Genomic DNA, 8,395 nt, shown 5'->3' with positions numbered 1-8,395 from the left:
AGCCTCCTTTCCTGTGCCCTTGTGTTGCAAGCTCAGAAGGGGTCACACTCAGAACAATTACAGGCTTTGCTGTTGAAGTTAATATTGCCAAGCCCTGGTCAGAGTCAAAGACAACCTCAGGGGTGGGAGCAGCTTCCTCATGCTGAAGACACAATTCAGAGAAAATGAATGAACGAAGAAAGGCTGTTATGCTTTATTTGATTAATGGCTAGAGAAAGATCCTATCACTGCTTCCTTCTTGTGGCACATACATGTGTGCTTGTGTGTGTGTGTGTGTGTGTGTGTGTGTGTGTGTGTGTGTGTGTGTGTTCATGCACGCACATGAGTGTATATCATGGTGTGTATCCTGAGGTCATTGGACAAGCTCTGATGTTGGTGACTGCAGATACATGCTACCACATCTGGTTTTAAGACAGAAATTCAGTCACATCAAGCACTTTCCCCACAGAGCCATTTCCCCAGCCCTGGTAGATCCTTTTCAACTGACCCTGTGAGATAATCAAACAGGATCCCTTTGGAATGTATTTGCTACTGTTCTTGTAAAAACTGAATAAGAAAACAAGCTATAACAGAAGTCACAGAAAGTCTCGTGTTGGGCTGGGCAAGATGGCACACCCTTCTATTCTCGGCACTGGGGACACAGAGATAGGGGAAATCTGTGTGAGCTTGGAGCCAGCTTGGTCTACATAGCAAGTTTTTGTCCAGCCAAGGCTACAGTGAGACCCTGGACAAGGAAAAAGAAAACTGGGGGCTACATATGTTGGCATCTCTCTAGTCCCCAGCTCGATATATTTGATATCTTAGCCTTTTTGCCCATTAATTAATGGTCTGTATGTATTTCATATACTGAATCCTTCCAGATCCAATCATACTAATACCTGTTTCTTTATTCCCCAGAATATTCCTATGTCGGCATGACTTCTTGAAAATACTGCCAATATTTAATAGAAGTCATGGTGATTTTGTGCTGGGATTCCATGTGGGTATGAGTTGAACAAAGGGTATTTGTAATGTAGATGAACAACTGTAAGAATACAAGCTCATTGCTCTTCTGGGGAGGGACAGTTGTTTGAGGATTGACAGTGAAGGAATTCTGAGAGTAGAGTTTTTCAAACTTCCCACATGATTTTTTTTTTTTTTTTTTGATCTCCTGGCACCAAGCAAACATTTTAAATTGCCAGTTGTTCTCTGAGGTTGACAATAAATCCAAGCAGGAATATATTTAATATCCACACAGAATTTTGATGAAAGTGACTTTTGATTCTCTGCCATTCCCATAAAGCCAAACAAACTTAGTATTCTGATTTTGCCGTCTCCTTTTCTGTTATAGAAACCAAAGCAAAAATCAAATAACAGAGACAAGACAATAAATACAGAAACTGATGGAGTTTCAAAAGGATATGATTCTGCTTCAGAGATGAGGAAATGGGAGCCAAGAGACATAAAGCATTACCTAAAGTCAAAGTTATCTAAGGTCAGGGAGATTAGAGTACCCGTGAAGGTGGCTTCCAGATGCATTTCAATACATGATTGATCACTAGAGGGAAGAGACTTTTTCATGCCACCAGACCAACAAATATAGAGATATTGGCTAATCAAAGGAGGAAAATACTTTTTCTTATGTTTATCATAGAAAACAGAGTAGTAACTAAGGAAGAAGGTCTGGCAGGACCTCTGTGATCAATGACTGATCTCAAGTGTTCACTTGATGAAATCAAGAATCCCCTAGGAGAAAGGTTCTCTGGTCATCCTTGAGGAGGATTGCCTTGATTGGGATAATTGGGGTGGGAAGACCCACCCACTGTGGGTAGCACCATTCCCTGGGCTGGGAACCAAAACCATACATAAGGAGAACATGAACTGCGCACTGTCTACTTCCTGACAGTGGAAGCAGTGTGGCCAACTGCCTCAAGTGCTACCACCTCCCAGCTATCACGGACCAGACCCTTGAAACGTGAGCGAAAATAAGCCCTTTCTCCTTTAAGTTATTTTTGTCAGGCTACCCTTTATTTAAGCAACAGAAAAAGTACCTAATATACCCCTCCCTCTCTAAGAAGCAAAAAGGAGTTAGAGAGGTCTCCTGGAGTCTCATTCATATCAGTCAAGACTTGGTCTCAAAAGATAGGATGGTGGAAAATACTGAGAGAAGCAATGAATTTGGTGTCTTCCAACCTTTGTAGCACTTTAGAATCACCATGGAGCTGCTGAAAAAAAAAATCTGGATATTTAGATCCCAGCTCAGCCCCATTTTATCTATACATTCTCAGTGTGGTCCAGTTGGTATTCTGACAGCCACTGCTCTGGACAACCCTAGTATAGGCCACAGAAAGGAAAGGTAGATGTAGGTTATCTCTAAATCTTGAAGCTAACACTCTTCTCTCCTCTCTAATGTTCCTTTGGAGCTCTTCTTAGAAGCAAGTCACTGTCTCTGTCTCTTTAATAGTTAAATCACCACACCTTGCACATCGCTGAGCATGGGCCTTCCTACTATTGACTTTCTTCATTTTGGCTTTAATTAATCATTACTTTCCAACATTTCACCCCTAAATTTTGTGATTTACACGAATGAGCATCCTGTGGGTTGGCTGGATAATGGCGATGCTAACATTCTGGGTTCGCTCTTACAGCTGCATTCAGCTAGGCTGAGAGTCAAAAGGCAGTCTTAGTCACACATCTGCAGCTGGTGCTGGTGACAGCTGGGTCCCCTGAGTCCTCATCCCTGAGATGTTTCATCTTCACTATCTAGACTGGCTTCCTTAATGAAAGTCACACGAACACTCCAAGAGATTGAAAGAGAAGTTGCGAGTCTTAAGGACCAACCTCAGAAATCACTTTAACACCACTTTGGCTGCGTTTTATTGGTTTTGACAGAACAGAACACATTTTATATACCTCGCTACAGGAAATGTATTTGCCTAAGGGCCTCAGCTTCCATGATTCAAAATGCAATATTGAGTTTGTACAGAGGCCACAGGTGAGATAAGGTAGACCTTTACCTTGTTTTAACTCAGATTTCTTTCCTCCAGATTTTTTTCCAGAGGATTCTCTAGTGGCTTTGTAGAACCTTTCTCAGATGTTTTTACCTGGTGTCTTCTTTTTCTTTTCACACAGGTTGAGTTTATATTGTGCCCCTGTGGCTCTCCCAACTTTTTCTTAGAATTTTTTTCACGTACTCTTCCCCTCATACAATCTGTGCATGTCTGCTCTGCCTTGACATGTTTGGGAGGGCATGGGTTAAACCAGTGTGATATCTAGATGTCATGGTCAGTTTGATTAGATTTAGGGTCACCTAGGAGGTTGGGTATTTGTCACAATAATTAGCAGAGAGGGAAAGATACACCCTGAGAGACACACCATCTGATGGGGCTGAGAATCTGGGAACCATAAAGGGAAAAAGAAGAATAAAGTATATGTCTTGGTGGGAAAAGAGCAGTCACAGGGCAGAGGGACATGAAAGTTCCTGCCATCTTTGAAAAGAAGTAGCATGGTTTTCCCTCAAACATGGCTTATACATTGTGGGAGTCTGTGTCCATTCCTAATATTGGGTTGGACATGTGATCAATTGCTTGCCAATGAGGGATCTCCATTGGTTTATGGATGCGGCCTGGTTAAAACTAACGAGGCGGTGAGGCTTTTATTGACACTTCAGGGAGAGAGATTACTTTTCCATTGAACTTAAAACAGGAACATGCAGCAGGGCCATAGGTAAAGTGGTGGCCCACAGAGATGAGAATACCAAGAGCTCCTGCAGCTCCTGCACCATTTTTCTTCAGGCTTTGGTGATTTAGTTGTTTACACTGAAGTTTTAAGCTTGCACAACTGAGGTTGCCAGAGTCTTGGGAAGAAATGAGTCCTGTAGCTCACAGAGCAGATTTGTATGCAAGATTTGAATGGTTGGGAATGCCAGAGGAAGGCAGTGCATGTCCCAGATCTGTTCAAGATGCAGACGCTCCACCTTGATTTATCTCAGAGGGCATACTCTGCTCCTGTGGATGGACAGGCTCGATGCTCAGTTATAAAAGAGAAATTTAACTATACATTCATTTACATTCATTTAATCTTCTTAAATTTTGCATTCTTTTTTTAAATTTATTTTTATTTTACATGAGTACACTATAGTTGTTTTCAGACACACAAGAAGAGGGCATTGTATCACGTTACAGATGGTTGTGAGTCACCATGTGGTTGCTGGGAATTGAACTCAGGACCTCTAGAAGAGCAGTCAGTGCTCTTAACTGCTGAGCCATCTCTCCAGCCCAAATTTTGCATTCTTAAGGAAAGACCTATACATTGGAAGACATAATCTATGGGAATAGATTTGTCTTGAATAGAGAAACATATTTACACCCAATTTTCAGATCTCCCATTGTTCTATGAACTCTCTGCCTTAATTGTCCCTGATACCATGGGGTTCTTTAACCATTAGAAAGAGAGGAGTTACAAGTTAAAATGAAGGAACCTTTTCTCTGGTTTTTGCCTAGTCTCCATATTTCCCCAAACTGAAGAAGGCTTGGGAAGTTGATATGGAGTTATATATACCCAACATGTTAGGTGCTCAATTTGAGATAATTGAACTTTTAGTTTAGTAGGAAAGAGGAAAAAAACTTGCTTCCTTAAGTGCCTTAGCCATTGTGACTGGACTAGTGTAAGGTGGAATCTCATGGTCCTTTTGATTTGCATTTCTCTGATCACTAAGGACTCTAAACATTTCTTTAGGTGCTTCTCAGCCATTCGAGATTCTTCTGTTGTGAATTCTCGGCTTAGTTCTATACCCCATCTTTTGATTATGTTGCTTGGTTTATATGGTTAGCTTTTAGAGTTCTTTATATATTTTGGATATTAGCCAAAATATCAGATGTGGGGTTAGTGAAGATTTTTCCCAATCTGTAGGTTGCCCATTTGTCTTATTGACTATGTCCTTTGCCTTACAGAAGCTTTTCAGTTTCATGAGGTCCCATTTATCAATTCTTGATCTTAGAGCTTGAGCCACTGGAGTTCTGTTTAGGAAATTTCCCCCTGTGCCAATGAGTTCAAGGCTCTTTCCCACTTTCTCTTCTATTAGATTCAGTGTATCTGGTTTTATGTTGAGGTCCTTGATCCACTTAGACATGATCTTTGTGCATGGTGACAAATATGGGTCTATTTTCATTTTTCTACATACAGATATCCAGTTAGAGGAGCACCATTTATTGAGATGCTGTTTTTCATTGTATATTTTTGGCTTCTTTGTCAAAGATCAAGTGTGCATAAGTGTGTGGTTTTATTTCTGGGTCTTCAATTCTATTCCATTGATCAACCTGTCTGTCTCTGTACCAATGCCATGCAGTTTTTATCACTATTGCTCTGTAGTAGAGCTTGAGGTCAGGGATGGTGATTCCCTCAGCCATTCTTTTATTGTTAAGAATTGTTTTCGTTATTCTGGGGTTTTTGCCTTTCCAGATGAATTTGAGAATTGCTCTTTCCATGTGTTTGAAGAGTTGTGTTGGGATTTTGATGGGGATTGCATTGAATCTGTAGATTGCATTTGGTAGGCTGGCCAGAAATCAAAGATGTCAGAAAATGAGAGATTTCCCATGCTCACTGATTGGCAGAATTAACAGAGTAAAAATGGCCATCCTACCAAATCCATTTTCTATAACTATTTCTTCCTTAATTTCTTAGATGTGGCTTATAGATTTTGGTTTCCTGGTTACATTATTTCCTTTTGCAAGGCTGTTACTCCCAAAGGAGGTTCCTTACATCCCTGGTGCATATCTGTTTTCTGTGACTGTAACCCCTTCCCTGCCCCATCAGGCAGTTTGTTTGTTTGTTTGTTTGCTTGTGTTGTTTGTTGTTTTGCTATCCCTGTACCTTTTAGTGGCTCACATTCATGAAGGAGTGCAATCTCAGGACAGAGAACAAAATGGCCCATTTCCTCTGATCTTCCCTGGGGCAGGACAGTTGATCCTCAGTTGGGTGCCTTACCACCCATATTTGGGCTTCTACAGTTGCTACTACAGCAGAAGGTATGCCATTCCATAGCACATGGAGGACAGCCACAGGGACCTGGCCCTGGACACACTCCACCTGCAACTTAGCTGCATGCCTCTTTACCCACAGCAGAGACAGTGCAATGTCTCCTTCCATCCATCTCTGCTTCTGTCCTGTCCCTGTCCAGATACCACGCTGTCACCACTTTTCCTGAGGAGGCATGAACAAATGTCTGTTCACTCCAGATAGAGAACCAGTGACAGTAAAGGAACAATTCCATCCCAGTCTAGCTTGGTGAGCCAATGAGTGTATTGGGCTTACAGAAGGATGGTGGTGGAGAGTAGGTGATGGGAGTGTAGGTGACCCTAAACAGATGTATTGTAGAAGTCCCACCTCAGGATAAGGTGTAGGCTCATGTTGGTGGAATCTCCATTCAGTTAGCTTTTTACTGCTTTAAATTCCAGCATCTTCTGGGATTAAGTTTAGTTGAGCAGGTTTACACGCAGCTGGTGTTGGGGCATAGAAGGGCTGAGGGTGAGGACCTTATGACCTGTCTCCCACACAAGGGGACAACAGGCCCCATCTTATGAGGGTCTCATGTATAATCAGCTACTCTGTTGTCAAGATGGTAAGGGCAATGTCAAGACTGAAGGATAGGTTTCAATGAGTGTATAACATTGTTTTGGAAAATTTTATTTTCCCCAAATATTCTCTCTCTCTCTCTCTCTCTCTCTGTCTCTCTCTCTCTCTCTCTCTGTCTCTCTCTCTCTGTCTCTCTCTCTCTCTCTCTCTGTCTCTCTCTTTGTCTCTCTCTGTCTCTCCTCTCTCTCTCTCTCTCTCTCTCTCTCTCTATATATATATATATATATATATATATATCATACATTTTTGTTGTTTTATTTTGTTGTTTTGTACTTTGAGACAGGAACTCACTATGTAGACCAAACTGGCATCGAACTCAACTACTCCACTTTTTGGTTATTGTATCTGTTGATATAGTCTCAGATGAAGTTCCTCCTTACTGGTATTTAGTCTACTAAAGGATGTTATCCATTTTCATGATTTCTAGCATGTCATTTAGAACATTTTGAGAATTTCTATTCTAAGTTTAGCTTGTCACTTTTTATGTTGCCCTTTTTCATTAAGAGTCCATAGAATACTAGTCAATGTCTTAGTGTTTCTGTTGCTGTGAATAAAACACCATGACCAAAAGCAAATTGGGTGTGTGTTATTTTGCTTATACTTCCACATTACTGAAGGAAATCTGGACAGGAACTCAAGCACGGCAGGAACCTAGAGGCAGGAGCTGATGCAGAGGCCGTGGAAGGGGTGGGGATTACTAGCTTGCCCTGGAGCCCAGGGGAGGACCCACCCACCATAGGCTGAGCCCACTCACATCATTCAGTAATTAAGACAATGCCTTACAGGCTTGCTTGTGGAGACATTTTCTCAATTGAAGCTCCCTCCGATGATTCTAGTGTGTCAAGTTGACATTAAACTAGACAGGACAGTGACCATTTTCAGCTCTCACTCCAATAATTCTGACATTCTTGCCATAACTAAGTTGGATCTGAAACTTGCTCTGCCTCAGTGAACTGCAACTGCCTTCTCCTTTTAGCCTGAGAACTACTTTTTCTGTTTGTCTAGTCTGGTCATGATGGATTGGTGTGGGCTTTACTGAAGTTGTGGAACTGATGTTGTGGAGGGTGTGTGTGTGTGTGTGTGTGTGTGTGTGTGTGTGTGTGTGTGTGTGTGCGTGTGCGCGTGCGTGACAGAGAGGGGATGGGTGTTTCTACTGCACTCTGCTTGGGTTTCAGTCTTTCAGTGGGCCTGTTCCTCTGGGCTGTGTGTGAGCTTCCCACCTGCCTCAGGTTGTTTTCCTATCTCAGGTGGGAGAGGACAGCTGGGGGTATGCAGTTGAGCATTTTTTCCTTCCTAAGGGTTAGCTAGGTTATGATAAGACTCAAATATGCTCTAGGAACATTTTAGAACTCTGTACAACAGAAGTTTCCTTTTCCTCATCCTGAAGAGTCCCCAGTATTCACAATGTGGTTGTGGACAAGACCGAAGAATTAAACACAAAATGTATGACCTCTGGCTTGAAGTTCTGACTCGAAATGTTCCAATGGTCAGGTCATAATCTCGTAGGGTTTCCACCCTTGGGGACACTTTGGTGGCATTTGCTCTGGTAAACTGTTGTTTGTCCCTCTAATTTGAGCAAGGCAGGGGACAACAGAGCAGTGCTCTTGGTCTCACAGACCTAAGAACTGCCTGTTTTTCAGTCAGGCTTTGGTGCAGTTTGGAGGAGAGTCCTGCTGGAACTTGGGGTCTCCTACTTTGAACATCTGTTTTTGTTCAGTGTGCTCCTTATAAACAGCATGCTCTAGCGACTGCACTTTGTCAAATCTGATCATTTCGAGAAGTT

The sequence above is a fragment of the Rattus rattus genome, chromosome 2 (assembly GCF_011064425.1).
Source record: "Rattus rattus isolate New Zealand chromosome 2, Rrattus_CSIRO_v1, whole genome shotgun sequence".
In the NCBI taxonomy this organism is placed as follows: Eukaryota; Metazoa; Chordata; class Mammalia; order Rodentia; family Muridae; genus Rattus; species Rattus rattus.
This window is presented reverse-complemented; position numbering follows the sequence as displayed.